The sequence below is a fragment of the Nycticebus coucang genome, chromosome 9, assembly GCF_027406575.1.
Source record: "Nycticebus coucang isolate mNycCou1 chromosome 9, mNycCou1.pri, whole genome shotgun sequence".
In the NCBI taxonomy this organism is placed as follows: domain Eukaryota; kingdom Metazoa; phylum Chordata; class Mammalia; order Primates; family Lorisidae; genus Nycticebus; species Nycticebus coucang.
Window position 1 is genome coordinate 37505032 of NC_069788.1, and position 16704 is coordinate 37521735.

A 16704-nucleotide genomic window follows, 5' to 3' on the forward strand; every position below is an offset into this window, starting at 1 on the left:
AGCTGGAGTGTTCCATAGCAGGAGTAGAAGAGAGAATACACTGAAAAGGTCTGGCACGGCGTGTAGTAAGAGTTCGAGAAATCGCGCCTGGTGTTGTTTATTTCCTGGGTAGTGTGTGAAAGTGTCCCGAAAGTCCAGAGGCGGCAGTCTGGAACCCCGCCCGGAGCCTGCCCGGCCGCCCACGGAGGCACCTGGACCGCCTCACTTAGGGCACGCGGGGCGCAGTCTGCAGCCGGAGGGTGCTGGGGCTGAGCCCGGCACCCAGCCCTTTTGTCTCCCCCGCCCCCTCTTCCCCACTTCCTGCTCGCTTTAAACTCTGGATCGGAGGCGCGGCGCCGCGCGACTTTGTAAACAAGCCGAGCCCACGGGGGCGGAAACCGGTTATGTTTGAACCCTAGAGGGAGGGATGCACTCCCCTCTGCGGGGGTGGGGATTGCGACCACCCCTATTCCGCAAAGTCAGAAGCCAGAGGCGGCGGGAGAGAGCGTCTGCAGCCACAGTTGGTGCTCCGGGGGCTCACCTACCGAGGAGGTAGGCTCAAAGAAGCCAGGATAGGTGGGAGGTCAGGCTGGAGAACCTGGGTGGGAGATCGGAGATGGGTAACTTGAGGGGGTCGCCGCGCCCTCATCACTTCCCTGTTGGCTCCCTCTGAGTGAAGGGCACAGAAATCCCCAAAGGCACTGAGCCCTTTATTTGTGCACACCTCCTCACATTCCAGACCCCAAGCTGATCTGGAAGCCCAGAGGCTTTACTAGGCTGTTCCTGTTCTTCATACCTTCGAGATAGGGTGGGAAGCGAGTAGGAGGGCAGACTAGTGTGCGTAAGGAGCCTGTGGATGCTCTGACTAGTGCCCTAGGACGGGAAAGGGCTAAATGGAGGGACCCCTCGGTGTTCCTCAGTGGTGTCTGATAGGTACACAGATGATGGTCTTAGCCTCATCTGTATCTCTTCAAGTGTAAACAAGAGGAATAACTGAATGATTTGGTTGCTGTTACCAAGGGAGTATTCATTCATTCATTTGCATTGATTACATCATTTGCACCTACTTTATGCCCGGCATTGTATGGGATGCTGAGGGTGTGATGAAATTATACATCCATAGCTAATGTGGGTGGCAAAACAACAGATAAGGTGCCAAGTGCTGGGGTTGTAGTGCCTGGAAAGGCTTCAGAGAGAAAATATTTGGGTTGGATGCTAAAGGATGAATAACCACGCAGAGAAGTTGGTGGGGAGTCTTTGGAGGTACTTATTCCACTGAACTCTGACTATGGTGCTGGGCATTGGGATATAGTGGAGACCCAGAAACAATTAGAGATGGGAATGAACAATATGAATTCAGGGAAGGCGATTTTCTTTTCTTTTTTTCAAGACAGAATCTCACTTGGTCACCCTTGGTAGAGTGATGTGGCATCTTAGCTCACAGCAACCTCAAACTCTTGGGTTCAAGTGATCCTCTTGCCTTAGCCTCCCAAGTAGCTGGGACTACAGGCGCCTACCACAACACCTGGCTATTTTTTAGAGATTGGGGGGGTCTCACTTTTGCTCAGGCCGGTTTCAAACCTGTGAGCTCAGGCAGTCCACCCACCTCGGCCTCCCAAGTGCTGGGATTACAGGTGTGAGCCACTGCGCCTGGCCAGGGAAGGCAATTTTCTGGTCTGGTTCCCAAGAACCCAGAAATTCTCAGCTGGGTGCACCTGGGAGGGTCCACCTGGGGGTGAGGCAGCAGTCCACAGAATCCTGGGCACCCACTACCATCCCTAGACTCAGGCTGTTTCTTCTGATAAGTCCTTGCCTTCTGCCACCACCACTTCAGTCTCTCTGGGAGCAGACATGGGTAGAGAAGCAGATCTCTCATTGCTTCCCTGCAAATTCTTCTGCTCTTTTAATTTCTGGGTTTCTTTGGGAAATGACTGGCCCAACAACTTATGGATACATTCACTATTTGTTGTGCCTGCATTCTGTCTGCACAGGCTATATGTTGGGGGTATCAAATTAGAGCTTCCACCCCCTCTGATAATTTCAGCAGGGTCCTAGTCTATGTCTATCATTGAGATCACCATCTCCATGGTCCCAAAGCACCTTCTCCTTCCTGTTTCCCTTCCTGCAAAGGCTCAGAATACTAGCTAACAATTATCTAGTACTGCCAGGTACTCTTCTAAGTGGTTTGGAGATAAATTTAATCCTCCTAATAGTCCATTTTATAGAAGAGGAAATGCGTAGCAGGTAAGTCATCTTTCTAAAGAGGACACAAGAAATGATGAGAGCTGGAATTTAAACCCAGGTCATTTGATTTGGGAGGCCCTGTTCTTTTTCTTTTTGAGACAGAGTCTCATTATGTTGCCTTTGGTAGAGTGCCATGGTGTCACAGTTTATAGCAACCTCCAACTCTTGGGTTTAAGCAATTCTCTTGCCTCAGTCTCCCAAGTAGCTGGGACTACAGGCGCCCGCCACAACACTATTTTTTGTTGCAGATGTCATTGTTGTTTAGCTGGCCTGGGCCAGATTGGAACTCACCACCCTTGGTGTATGTTTCTGGTGCCATAACCACTGCGCTATGGTCACCGAGCCAGGGAGGCCCTGTTCTTAACCACCTGCCTCCTTGACCAGCCACATAGAATGTGTACCTGGGACTTCGGAGTTTTCTTAAGGTAGTCCATGGTCCTGCATCTTGGGTGATACAGAGGAATGTGAGCTGCAGTCTGGTACTATTCACAGTGAGCCTCTACGTGCCAGCGACCGTTTTGTAGGTACTGCACAGAGTTGGTATCCTTTCCTGATGGCTGTGTGTGTGTGTGTGTTCCCCTGTATAATACTCACAAGAGGAAGGAGGAACGTAAATAACCAAAGAGGAATGAACCAAGGTTAGAGATAAGAATTTCTCAACATGGATGAGCTATGCTGGAATCTAGGGATATGGAAAATCAAGATATCTCTTTTATTGGAAATCTAATAGCAGAGACTCTCATACTCTAGATTCCAAGAGGAATATCCCAGCTTGGTAGCTGAGTAAGGATGTTCAAGGAGTGGGTGAGATCTTGAAATGTTTACTTATCACCTCTCACTCCCACCGCTACTACTTCCAAAGCTGCATCTGTGTATCTGACCGAATCCCTCCAGGCGGGCTGGGACGATGGCCATAAGGCAGGCCAGGCTACAGGGCAGTTTCTGCGGACTCCATTTTTCTGTACCTTTCTGAAACTCTTTAAGTTTCTCACAAGGGCCCTCCACAGGTGTCTCTCTCTGCCTACAGTCAAACCACTTGTGCACTGTCTTTGAGAGCGGTATGTGTTAGGGGAAAGGCAACCAGGTAACAGGTAAGCAGGATGTGAAGTTCAAGACTACATAAACCACCAGCCGCTCCTCTGCCAAGTGCATAACCTCTTCACTAGCTGGTTTATAGGGTGGGTGCAGTGGAGCACTGGGCACCCCCCGCCTGGGCCCCCTGCCCCAGGCCTTGCTGGGCTGTGGAGAACAGGTTGTTCTCTAGAGAAACCACAAGAGGAAGTTTAAGGAGGGGTTGGGGTGGGGGAAGTTCTGGGGCTGCTGCCAAGTTTCCCTTTCCCTGCTGAGCAGTAGGTGTGTTTATCTTGCCCACAAAGACATTTAAATTTTAAATCCTCTCCATTTCAAAGAGCTGTCAAGGCCTGCCTGGTTACTGCCGGTGGCCACCTCGGTGTGGGATTGGGACTGGCTACCTATTTGTTGACTTTCACCTGGGATTTGTGCAGGTTGAAAAAGGCTAATTACAGAAAGTCTGCTTTTCTCTTTCTTTCTGCCCCCTCACCTTTCTCTTCCCCAAAGCACTCGACCTTTAAACGCAGAGGAATGTGGCTTTAATGGCCACTTAGGAGATGAAGGATGTTGCCAGGAGCCCTTAAATGTTTCACTTACACTGTTACAATTAATATTTATTCACCATGTAGGGCACTGGCCACATATATTGAGGGTAGCGGGTTCGAGCCACATATATTGAGGGTGGCGGGTTCGAGCCCGGCCCAGGTCGGCTAAACAACAATGACAACTGCAACAACAACAAAAAAATAACGGGTGCTATGGCAGATGCCCGTACTTGGGAGGCTGAGGCAAGAGAATCACTTAAGCCCAAGAGTCTGAGGTTGCTGTGAGCTGGATGCCACAATGTTCTACTGAGGGTGACAGCTTGAGACCTTGTCTCTCTCTCTATATATATATTTATTCACCACAACTCCAAGCTGTAAATATCTTTTTTTTTAGACAGGGTCTCACTCTGTAGTCCAGGCTAGATGGCAGTGGCATCATCACAGCTCACAGCAACCTCAAACTCTTGGGCTTAAGTGATTCTCTTGCCTTAGCCTCCCAAGTAGCTGGGACCACAGGCGCCCACCACAATGCCAGGCTATTTTTTCTGTTACAATTGTCACTGTTGTTTAACAGGCCTGGGCTGGGTTCGAACTCACCAGGTGTGTGTGGCTGTTGCCCTAGCCGCTGAGCTACAGGCGCCAAGCCATCAAGCTGTAAATATCTTTATCTCCAATTTACAGATGAGGAAACTGAGTCCCAGAAAGGCTAAGAAGGTTGTCCAAGGCGACCCAGGCTAGTAAGTGGCACAGCCCAGATTTGAACAAGGCTCTATGTGATTTCAAAGTCTGTGCTTTTTACTTCTTCATTAACTCACTTGTCACCTGAGCATTGATTTTCCCAACATGTCAAACCCAGAATGGGAGCGGCACCTGTGGCTCAGTGGGTAGGACACCGGCCCCATATACCGAGGGTGGTGTGTTTGTACCTGGCCCCAGCCAAGCTGCAACAATAAATAGCCAGGTGTTGTGGTGGGCGCCTGTACTCCCAGCTACTCGGGAGGCTGAGGCAAGAGAATGGCTTAAGCCCAGGAGGTGGAGGTTGCTGTGAGCTGTGATGTCACAGCACTCTACTGAGGGCGATAAAGTGAGATTCTGTCTCTAAAATTAAAAAAAAAAATCAAACCCAGAATGGTAGGGAGGTTGAGATCTACAGGTATCTTTTAAATGCCTTTCTAGTGTGGGGGAGGAGATAGAATTGGAAGGAATTCCTTCGAAGTTAACCTATTTTAAAAAAGGTAGCCAAATGAAAAAAAGATGCTCTGGGTGAAAGGTTGAGGTCAGACTCTGGAAGCTTGAAGCAAATGAGAAGAAGGTTGAGGAGGGATTTATAGCTGTATGCAGATATTCGAAAGGTTGCCTGAGAAGCCGTGGGTTAAGGGGTGGGGGTGCTGGTGGAGGTAGATTTCTAAAAAGCATAAGAACTTTCTAACACATAACTGCCTAGTCCCTGAATGGTGAAACGAGTTCCCTCTATGGGATCCTACAGCATATGCTGCAACGGGGGCTTTTACCAGCAAGAAGACCTCAAAGCCCCTCTGCCTCTAAAGCCCTATTGTGATTATTCACTGGCTTGCCTTGGCTCCCCCCCCTCCCTGGTCCGTGGTAGTCCTATGTGTCCACCAGGTGGGGCTGTTGCCCAGGATGTCACTCTAGTGTTGGCTGAATTGGTAAAAAGTGCCATTTGGTCCTTCAGGCACCAACTGGTTTCCTGGGGCCTCTGGCCCAACCCCATCCCAGCTGTTTACACATTGGGGCCCAGAGAGCTGCTTTTGACCCAGCAGAGTCCCCATAAAATGTGCTCTTTGGCCTCCTTCAGGCTCAGGACAGAATGTGCAGGCCTCCACCACTGCGCAGGCTTCCTTTCCAGCTCAGGGATCCCTCCCACTTCTCTTTCCCCTTCCTGACCATTTTTTTGCCCTTGAGACAGAAGGACCCAAGGCCAGTGGCCCTGTGAGCACAACAGGGTACCTAATGTAGCATGGACTTTTGTACCCTTCAAAAGGCTTGACACCCATGCCATCACCTGGAAGGGGCCTTGAAAGCCCCACCTCTCTGAAACCATTTGCCCTCAGTGGTCTGACTAGATTTCCTACTCTGGGTGAAATTCCCCCAGGATAGCCACTCCTAAGGTGAAGGAGCAGAGGCTGAGATGTTGTCTCAGAAACATCTGAGAAGATGGGGGAGGAGAGGGTTGAAAGAAGGGGGAGGAGAGGGTTGCTTGTACCTCATTTGTTGGTCAAGATCTGATTGCTGCTGTCCTGGATCCTTAGAAAGGCACAGAGCTGCTGGGGGTCTAGGAGTACAGAGGCAGGACCCAGACTAGCAAAGACAGAGAATTCAGTTACAAACCATGTAGCCAGAGGGCAACGTGGAGAGTAGGCCCAGTAGGTATTTCCAAGCCCCTAGTAATGCATATATCTCCCCAACAACTTTATGAGGCAGGGCACCCATTTTACAGGTGATCAAACCAAGGCAGATTAAGCAGCTTACTTTCATTCACATACCTGTGAATACTCTGTGGCTGAGCTGGCAGTCTGATTGGGCCATTTGGCTATAAAGTTTGTGCACGTAACCTCTAATCTGTGCTGTCTCTCATGGAGTGACCAAGAGAGCCTGTGCTCTGTAGGCAGACCACCCTGCTTTGCATTCTAGCTCAGCTCCTTTCTGGTTGTGTGAAATAGTTTCTACATCTGTGAAGTGGCATAACTATAGGGCCTACCTTGCCAGGGCCTTGTGAAGACTAATAGTAGATAATATTAGGCCAGATGTGATGGCTCACATCCGTAATCCCAGCACTTTGGTAGGTTCAGGTGGGAGGGCTGTTTGAGGCCAAGAGTTCAAGAACAGCCTGGGCAGGCTCGGCACCTGTAGTTCAGTGGTTAGGGCACCAGCCACCTACACTGAGGCAGGTGGGTTCAACCTGGCCCAGGCCTGCTGAACAACAATGACGACTACACCAAAAAAAAGTAGCCGGACATTGTGATCGGCACATGTAGTCCCAGCTACTTGGGAGGCTGAGGCAAGAGAATCGCTTAAGCCCAGGAGTTGGAAGTTGCTATGAGCTGTGACATTACAGCACTCTACTGAGGGCAACATAGTAAGACTTTGACACACACACAGACACACACATACACATAGAACAGCCTGGACAAAATAGTTAGACTCCATCTCTGCAATAAAAATAAAAATTAAAAAATTAGCTGAGTGTGATAGTGCAGACCTATTGTCCCAGCTACTCAGGAGGCTAAAGCAGGATTGCTTGAGCCCAGGAGTTTAAGGTTGCATTGAGCTATGATTGTGCCACTGCACTCCATCTTGTCTCTAAAACAAAAACAATAACCAATATTAGTTGAATGCCTGCTGTATGACAAACATCATCTTTTTACACCCTCATAGCAACCCTATGGATCAAGGCTTCAGAGCCCATACTTTACTAGTCTCAGGATATAATGCATACAAAGCCCTGCTGAGTGATGGGCAGGCCGTAAGTCCTTATGAGTGATAGCTGCCACCGCCACTGGCATAATCATCTCCTAGACTGCGTTTCTTGGGGTGGGCATGGGGTCACCAAATCCTGAGAGGCAGCCCTGGTGTCTTTCCCCATGTTTTCTAAAACAAAAGTCAGCCTACAAGTTCTGGCCTGTGATTAGATAGTTGGACAGAATACTTGAAGTTGGGACTGTCCCAGAAACTCCCAGTTCTGGCCCCAGCTTTTTCGACTCTAGCTCTCTTCTCTTTCTGCTGCTCCTCCCTGCTCCCTCCCCTGGGTTCCCTGAGTTCTGGGAAAGGAAGCTGGAACAGGGGCCTCAGACAGATGTAGACCTTAAACTCTAACTTGGGCTCCAGCTGGAGGAGGGACTGGCCAGAGGGATGGGGAATGGGGCACAGAGGGCCCCTCTCCCTGTCCACAGGAAGGCATCTGTTATTCAAAGAATCTTTGGTAAGCTCACTATGTGGTGTGCTGTGGAATCAGCTATGAACAAGGCCCAGAGGAGAGTTTATTCTCTCTGGATGGATGTGGCAAAGCTGTCTTGGGTATGGGGGAGGAGATGTTTCCTCCTGGCAGCAGGCCCCTGTCGTTCAAGGCTGCTTTTCTCTTTCCTCCTGGAACCATCCCCTTTTCCCTAAGCAGTATCTCCTACATAACCACAAACTTGGAGACTCTTCAAATATGGAATCTATTTTCATCACAGTGAAAAAGGATTTTGGGGTTACAAACTCTCAGATGCGCTGGGTGGCTCAATGTAGGTCACAGTGTAGAACATTCTAGTTTATCTAGGCTTCTTCTCCCCTTCCCAGTCAGCTGGTACCTGTCCTGCATTTGAGTTAATTTGACTTCTACCTCTAGGACCCACTGAGTTTCTCTCTCATATCTTTTCATCTCCAAGAAAACAGTCTTTTTCTGCTTGTGACCAATTTCTTGAGTTCTAACTCAAAACTCTCTATAAACACTGGGCTTGAACTTGGTGTCTCCTAGGTGGTTCTCAGAAAGTCTTTTTTCTTTCTTTCTTTTTTTTTAAGATAGATATGTCTTTGGGCTTGGTGCCTGTAGCTCAGTAAAATACACATATACCAGGGCTGGCGGGTTCAAGCCCAGCCTGGACCTGCTAAACAACAATGACAACTGCAACCAACAATAGCCAGGCATTGTGACGGGCACCTGTAGTGTGGAGGGCACCTGTAGTCCCAGCTACTTGGGAGGCTGAGGCAAGAGAATTGCTTATGCCCAAGAGTTGGAGGTTGCTGTGAGCTGTGATGCCACAGCATTCTACCAAGGGTGACATAGTGAGACTCTGTCCCCACCCCACCCCAAAAAAAAGAGTCTTCAGTCTTTCACACCTATAAATCCTAGCACTTTGGGAGTGAGACTCTGTCTCAAAAAAACAACGATAACAATAAAAAAAAATACAGAGCCTTGTTCTTTCCCACTGGCTAGAGTACAGTGGCATCATCGTAACAGCCTGCAACCTTAAACTCCTGGCTCAAACGATCCTCATGCCTCAGCCTCCCAAGTAGCTGTGACTACAGGGGTGTGCCACTGCACTCAGCAAACTTTTCCATTTTTTGTAGAGATGGGGGTCTTACTCTTGCTCAGCTTGGTCTCAAACTCCTGGCCTCAAGTAATCGTCCCACTTCCGCCTCCCAGAGTGCTAGGATTACCGCGGGCTGTGTGCTTGGCCTCTCAGAAAATCTTACTTCCCCTATGCTTCTTCCCTGCCTTTCCTCCGACACAGGTTCTTGGAGTTGTTTGTGGTGTTTCTTGTGGGAATCTATTTCGTGGATTTTCTCTGAACCCTCATTTGTTCCCAGACACACATGGCACTGAAAAAGTTGGGCTAACGACAGCCTATCTTTCGCACAATACTTCCATGTGCCAAGGACTGTTCTGAGTGCCTCCATATAGTAAATACTATTTGTAAGTCAGTCAATTTATAGTAAGTGTAGGTATTTATTAACTCATTTCTTATTTGTTCCTCACAAGAATCTTATGAGGTGTACTTAACTTTACAGATGAAGAAACAGGCACAGAGGTTAAGTTACTTGCCCAAGGTCATACAGACCAAGAGCCTGGTGGGTGAAAGAACTCTGACCCGAATCAGACTTTTCACACACATAACCAGGGATAGTGTGAGATGACACCAGGCTTCCTGTTGAGACACTTTCTTGTACACAGTCTCGGACTGCCTCTGTGTGGCATGCTTGTATTTGGGAGGTGTGATGGTGTTGGTGTGAGCACCCCCAGGTGAGCCCAGAGCATCCTGGATTCCTCAGGCCAAGCTTCAGGATTTTCCACTAAGTCAAGGAAGATAGAATGGAAGGAGCAAAGACAGCCCAACTCGGCAGCATCAGGCAGATCAGATGTCACACACAACCCAGGAAGCAGAGTGGGTGGTGGTAAATATGAGCTCTGTTAGGTGAGGCTGGGCCCTGACCTATCTAGGGAGCCCTAGGTGAATCATCCAGACCACAGCCACCCCAGCTGTGGTAATGGTGCGAACAGGCTTTGCCTCCAGCTTCCCCTCCAATGCTGGTTTTCCTTTCCTTATTCTCCCCTAAGAGTCAGGCTTTGGGAGGGGTATGGCATCAGGGCAGTGGTTAAGGGCACAACTGTGGGACTGGTGATTAAGCTGGGTTCTAGTGCTGGATCTGTGATCTTAGCCTTCAGGTAAGGCCTGAGGCTTCCACCCAGAAGCGGGCAGTAGCCCTGCCCAGAGTAGGTGCCACATACTCTGCCTAGAGGACAAGACTGCATAGGTCAGCCGGGCACAGTGGCTCACTCCTGTAATACTAGCACTCTGGGAGGCCGAGGCAGGTGGTCTGCCTGAGCTCACAAGTTCAAGACCAGACTGAGCAAGAGCAAGACCCATCTCTAAAAATAGCCAGGTGTTGTGGCGGGAGCCTGTAGTCTCAGCTACTGTGGAGGCTGAGGCAAGAGAATCACTTGAGCCTAAGAGTTTGAGATTGCTGGGCAGTGCCTGTGGCTCAAGGGGTAGGGTGGTGCTGGCCCCATATACCAGAGGTGGCAGGTTCTAACCTGGCCGTGGCCAAAAACTGCAAGAAAAAAAAAATTTGAGATTGCTGTGAGCTATGATGCCACTTTACTCTACAGAGGGCAACAAAGTGAGACTCTGTTTAAAAAAAAAAAGTCTTGGGCAGTGCCATATATAGAGGGTGGTGGGTTCAAACCTGGCCCCGGCCAAACTGCAACAAAAAAAATAGCAAGGAGTTGTGGCAGGCACCTGGAGTCCCAGCTACTCAGGAGACTGAGGCAAGAGAATCACCTAAGCCCAAGAACTGGAGATTGCTGTGAGCTGGGATGCTGTAGCACTTTACCCTAGGGCAACAAAGTGAGACTGTCTCTTAAAAAAAAAAAACCAATGTACACAGCTATGATTTAACAATAAAAAAAAAAAAACCCAAAACTCTCTTTAAACTCATAAAACAGAGGATACATGGTTTGAGCATTTTGTCTTATCGCTAAGAATCTCCAGCATGGCCAGTTTTCACTGGAACGGATAGCTGGTCTTTGATTAAACATTATGTTGAGCTAAGGTTAAGGGATCACATTGTATAAACAGTATATAGATTTCTGTTCTTCGGTGGTGTCTCTTCTAGTAGATAGAACTTAATTAGTGACAGTTAAATGTGCACATTTAGTAATTCAGTATGCATGCTGTTTTTTTTATTTTTATTTTTTTGTAGAGACAGAGTCTCACTTTACCGCCTTCAGTAGAGTGCCATGATGTCACAGGACTCACAGCAACCTCTAGCTCTTGGGCTTCAGCGATTCTCCTGCCTCAGCCTCCCCAGCAGCTGGGACTACAGGCGCCCGCCACAACACCCGGCTATTTTTTTGTTGCAGTTTGGCCGGGGCTGGGTTTGAACCCGCCACCCTCGGTATATGGGGTCGGTGCCCTACTCACTGAGCCACAGGCGCCACCTGTTTTTTTTTTTTTTAAGACAGAGTCATACCATGTTGCCCCTCCATAGAGTACCGTGGTGTCACAACTCACAGCAACCTCAAACTTGGGCGTAAGAGATTCTCTTGCCTCATCTTCCCAAGTAGTTGGGACTACAGGCACCCGCCACAATGCCCACCTATTTTTTTTTGTTGCTGTTGTCATTATTGGTTAGGTGGCTTGGGCCAGGCTCAAACCCGCCAGCCTCAGTCCATGTGGCTGGTGCCGCTACAGGCGACCAGCCAATGCTTTTTTTTTTGGATAGTCTTAACTTTCTTGCCCCAGTAGAGTGCTCTGGTATCATAGCTCACAGCAACCTCAAACTCTGGGGCTCAAAAGATCCTCTTGCCTCAGCCTCCCAAGTAGCTGGAACTACAGGCACCCACTACAATGTCTGACTAGTTTTTCTATTTTTAATAGAGACAGGGTCTTGCTGTGCTCAGCCTGGTCTCGAACTCCTGAGCAAAGGAGTTCCACCTGACTCAGCCTCCCAGAGTACTAGGATTATAGGCATGAGCCTCCGTGCCTGGCCAGTATGCATGCCTTTATGGGCTAGCTGGGCCTCAGGAAAGAGCTGAATGACAGTGCTGTGGGAATCTGAATGAAGGAGCAGTTACTCTTGGTTGTGTTAACCAGGAATTTTTTCTGCCGACTAAGATATGTATTTATTCTTTTCATAGTAGGAAATGATTGCATGTTAATGTAAGTATCATATTTGAGGAGACAAAAGAGGAGGGGATTTGAAGAGAAAGTATTCAGGAACAACTTTAAATGGTGATTAATTTTGTATCTTTTTACTATTCTGAATGTTCTGAGTTTTTTGCCAAAAGCCATATTATAGAAATAATCATTTTTTCTATTATTTCTATAGCAAGTATCAGGCTTTTTATTCTTTGTCTATAGTATTACTGATTATTTCTAGAATAACTAGTGGCTATTTCTATAATCACTATTTCTAGAACAGTAATTTTTTTTTTTTTTTTTTTTTTTTGTGGTTTTTGGCCGGGGCTAGGTTTGAACCTGCCACCTCTGGCATATGGGACCGGTGCCCTACTCCTTGAGCCACAGGCGCTGCCCAGTAATTTTTTTTTTAAGATAGAGTCTCAAGGGTAGCACCCGTAGCTCAGTACATACACCAAGGCTTGCGGGTTCAAACCCAGCTCAGGCCAGCTAAACAACAATGACAACTGCAACAAAAAAATAGCCGGGCATTGTGGCAGGCGCCTGTAGTCCCAGCTACTTAGGAGGCTGAGACAGGAGAATCACTTAAGCCCAAGAGTTTGAGGTTGCCGTGAGCTGTGATGCCACATCACTCTACTGAGGGCAACAGAGTGAGACTTTGTTTTTAAAAAAAAAAAAGAGAGAGAGAGATAGAGTCTCAAGCTGACCCCCTGGGTAGAGTGCCATGGCATCATAGCTCACAGCACCCTTTGGGCTCAAGTGATCCTCTTGCCTCAGTTTTTCTGTTTTTATTAGAGATGGGGTCTTGCTTTTGCTCAGGCTTGTCTTGAACTCCTGAGCTCAAGCAATCCACCCACCTTAGCCTCCCAGAGTGCTAGGATTACAGGTGTGAGCCACCGTGCCCAGCCAATAATTATTCTTTTTTTTTGAGACAGAGTCTCAAGCTGTCACCCTGGGTAGAGTGCCATGGCGTCATAGTTCACAGCAACCTCCAACTCTTGGGCTCAAGCGATCCTCTTGCCTCTGTTTTTCTATTTTTAGTAGAAATGGGGGTCTCGCTTTTTGCTCAGGCTGGTCTTAAACCTGTGAGCTCAAGCTATCCACCCCCCTCAGCCTCCCAGAGTGCTAGGATTACAGGCCTGAGCCACCACACCCGGCCCCAATAATTATTCTTATATGACCACTTCTTGCTTTTCTAATAGTTAAAAAAAAAATCCAGAAACACTGGGACAGGAAGGTAAAACATGAGCTCAGACAAAGAATGGTGGGGATTGGGGATTTTAGAGGCCCAGGGTTTGTTTCAACTGACATGTTAGGTAGTTTCTAGTCTCAGGAACATTTTACACCTTTTTTTCTTACTATTGAGACAGAGTCTCGCTTTGTCCCCCCTCTGTAGTATGCCGTGGCATCATAGCTCACAGCAACCTCAAGCTCTTGGGCTCAAGTGATTCTCTTGCCTCAGCCTCCCAAGTAGCTGGGACTGCAGGCACCTGCCACAAAGCCCAGCTATTTTTTTGTTGTAGTTGTTGTTTAGCAGGCCCTGGCTGGGTTCAAACCTGCCATCCCCGGTGTATGTGGCCGGCGCCCTAGCCACTAAGCTACGGGCACTGCGCAAGTAAGTATCATATTTTTAAAAGTAAAATGGTAATGGTATTTTCCAAAACAAAAACAATTAATGAGAAGTATGGCCTCATTTTTGTAAATTTCTTTAATGCCCGACTTATTAGAAGACAGCTAGATTATCACATCTGCTTCTCCTTCAATCTGTTACACTACCTTGTTTTGGTTGATGTATATGAAGAAAAATCTGGCCTCAGACAGATATGTCATTGGAAAAGAGAAGACCTTGTGAAGTGATCTAGAGGACAGCTGGTCTAGCAGGACAGACAGCTGGGAAGGACATTTGGAGTGATGAAGAAGCTGAAATCAGGTCTTAGTCACAGGTTGGTGAGCTTGGACTTTAGTAGGTAGTGGGGGACCATTGAAGGCTTTTCAGCAAGGAGGTGACATCATCTGTGTTTAAGATGATTTCTAGGGCAGTAGTAGAATATCGATTGGCAAAAGAGAGTCTATACAAAACGTAAGGATTGAAACTAGGGCGACGCCAGTGGAAATGGAAACAAGGGGGTGGTTTGGCAAAATATTTTAAAGGTCGTATCAGCAGAACTTAGCAATAATGATTTGGTAGGAAAGAGACTCCTCTGCCCTTCCCCCGTGAGGCACTGTGCGTACTTCCCCAGTGAGGTATGTCACCCCATGTTGTAGTTTGCCGCTTGCATTCCTTCTCTCCTGGCAGGCTGTGTGCTCAGGAAGCACACAAATGAGAGGACTCAAGGACAGCCCCTGAATTGTTCAGCCTGGGTGACTGGCAGAAGGTTGGTTCCATTAACAGAGATTCTAAAACTAGGAGGAAAAGATGTCTATTATCACTAAGCATCATTAAAGGATAGAGGAAGGTGTCAGGCTACGAGTAAGTGGAAATAGTGGGTGAACCTTAAAATATACCATTCTCTTGGCAGGGAAGTATATTTTCCTAGGTACTAAAGATTTAGGGAGAAATAATAAAAACATCTCTAAGACATTGCTCTGTCATTTATTCTGAAGTAACTGAAGTCCAATTAGGGTAATATTTTTCTTTCTTTTTTTTTTTTTTTTTTTTTGGCCAGGGCTGGGTTTGAACCCGCCACCTCTGACTTATGGGACCAGTGCCCCACCCCTTTGAGCCACAGACGCTGCCCTAGGGTAATATTTTTCAAGACTAGAAATGTTTTTTATTTTAACCCATTTTACTCACCTATATATGAACACATGTATCTGTATATATTAATACACACCAAGCCTCACTAATCAATATTTACCCTGGCTACAGATGATGTATTTTTAATGCTTTCTTTTTTTATTCTACTGTGTTGTCTTGTTTTCAAAACTTGGAGCCACGTTCAGGGAGAGAAATATGTGTTCTAACAAGGCAAGTTATTTGCTGTTCAACATAGCCCATTGTGAGATGATTCCATTCACTATTAGGAATCACGTTCAGAGGCATACTCCAGGGACTGAGCTTTCATTATATTCTGGGAACCACATTTGTGACTAGGTCATGATTAGCTTCATGACTTCATGGGCCATTAAAGCATACTGACTTGGCAATTTGAAAAGCAGTAAATTGGGGAGAGATCAGTATTCTCAAGGTTCTGTTAGCAGCAGAAATGGACTAGCCAGTAGAAGGCAAAGGGAATGTAGTGGAAGAAGGTTGGGAACTCATCGGCTCATTGGGAAGGCTAGAAAATAGTCTTGGAATGGGGAAAAATGGGAAAAGGGCTTGAGGGCTGGAAAGAGGGACCTACAGGAAGATGAGAGCAGCTGACAGTCCTCTCTGCCTGGCTGAGCGTGGTGGAAATGGATCAACTCTGAGGTGCAGGTCAGGCAGCCTCGCTCCTGGATTTGCAGTAGGGGAGAGGAAATTGCCCAAAAAGGAAGTGTTGGAGAAGGGACTGGACATTGAGTAGCCAAAAAAAAAAAAAAAAAAACAAGAATAAATTTACAGAACATAACATGACACTGGCACATAAAAAGATCTCTAACAGTGAGTGGGATCCCGCATGGCATGGGACACGCACATCCCCTGCTCCTGGCCTGCTCCTGCGCTAGATTCTACGTTCAGAAAGCAGTTGGCCATAAGTTTTTTTTTTTTTTTTTTTTTTGAGACAGAGCCTCAAGTGGCCACCCTGGGTAGAGTGCCATAGCATCACAGCTCACAGCAACCTCCAACTCCTGGGCTCAAGCGAGTCTCCTGCCTCCACCTCCCAAGTAGCTGGACTACAGGCGCCTGCCACAATGCCTGGCTATTTTTTGGTTGCAGCCGTCATTGTTGTTTGCTGGGCCCGGGCTGGATTCGAACCCGCCAGCTTAGGTGTATGTGGCTGGCACCTCAGCCACCTGAGCCACAGGTGCTGGGCCTGGCCATAAGTATTGATATCAAATGCCTCCAAAACATCCCAGCCTCCTGCCTTGGTACTGCTACTTTCTAGGTCCCATCCTAATTAAAAATTCAAAATGTAGAAAAAATGATTTTCACTTAAGCATTAGGTACAATGACAAAAATTTGGAACAACTGAAATGGCTCACAATATGGCATGGTTAAGTAAATGTTAGTACATCTATTGAATGGAATATTAGATGCCATTGAAAATGTCAGTTGCAAAAATAGGTGGTAATGTGAAAATTACTTATAATGGTGGTGTTAAGAGAAAAAAGTCAGGTTGCAAAATTGTAGCTATATTTGCAACTATACATTGTACATGCACATACGTGCAGAGAATGTTAACAGTTGTTTTTTGAGGTAGTAGAACTAAGGGAGATTTTTTTTTCTAGTACTTTTTCCCCTTTTTTGAAATGTTCCAGTTCTGAAATAACATGTAAAACAGAACCTGTCATGAGTCATGTTTCCAGAAGCATATAGAAAATCTCTCTTATTATTTTCACAGCATCTCATCAGTGACAGTAGGTGCCAAGTACAAAGTTGGCAGTGGGGAGCACAGTGTGGGGCCCCGAGGAGACCCCTGGGCAGTTACAGCCACCTCTGCCCTAAGTTCCCGACTAAGCCCGCAATGTTTGCCAGCCCTGCAGGTCCTGTACCACCAATAACACTGTAGAATATCCAGGCAACCCTGGGCTGACCAGCTCAGGTTAGCATGGCAGTTGGGGGTGGGTGAAGACAGGTGAGG

The 16704-nt window shown here is 47.4% G+C and overlaps 1 protein-coding gene across 2 annotated transcripts in view; it reads left to right on the top strand.

The window, feature by feature from the left end:
- Positions 1-282: 282 nt before the first annotated feature.
- Positions 283-16704, top strand: part of CCND3 (cyclin D3) — a 109814-nt gene continuing 93392 nt past the window's right edge. The window contains exon 1 of one of the 2 annotated variants that reach the window (XM_053601991.1): positions 283-531. The gene's annotated coding sequence lies outside the window, so the exon portion shown is untranslated. The remainder of the gene's footprint in view (positions 532-16704) is intronic. The other variant, XM_053601993.1, reaches the window with a different exon arrangement.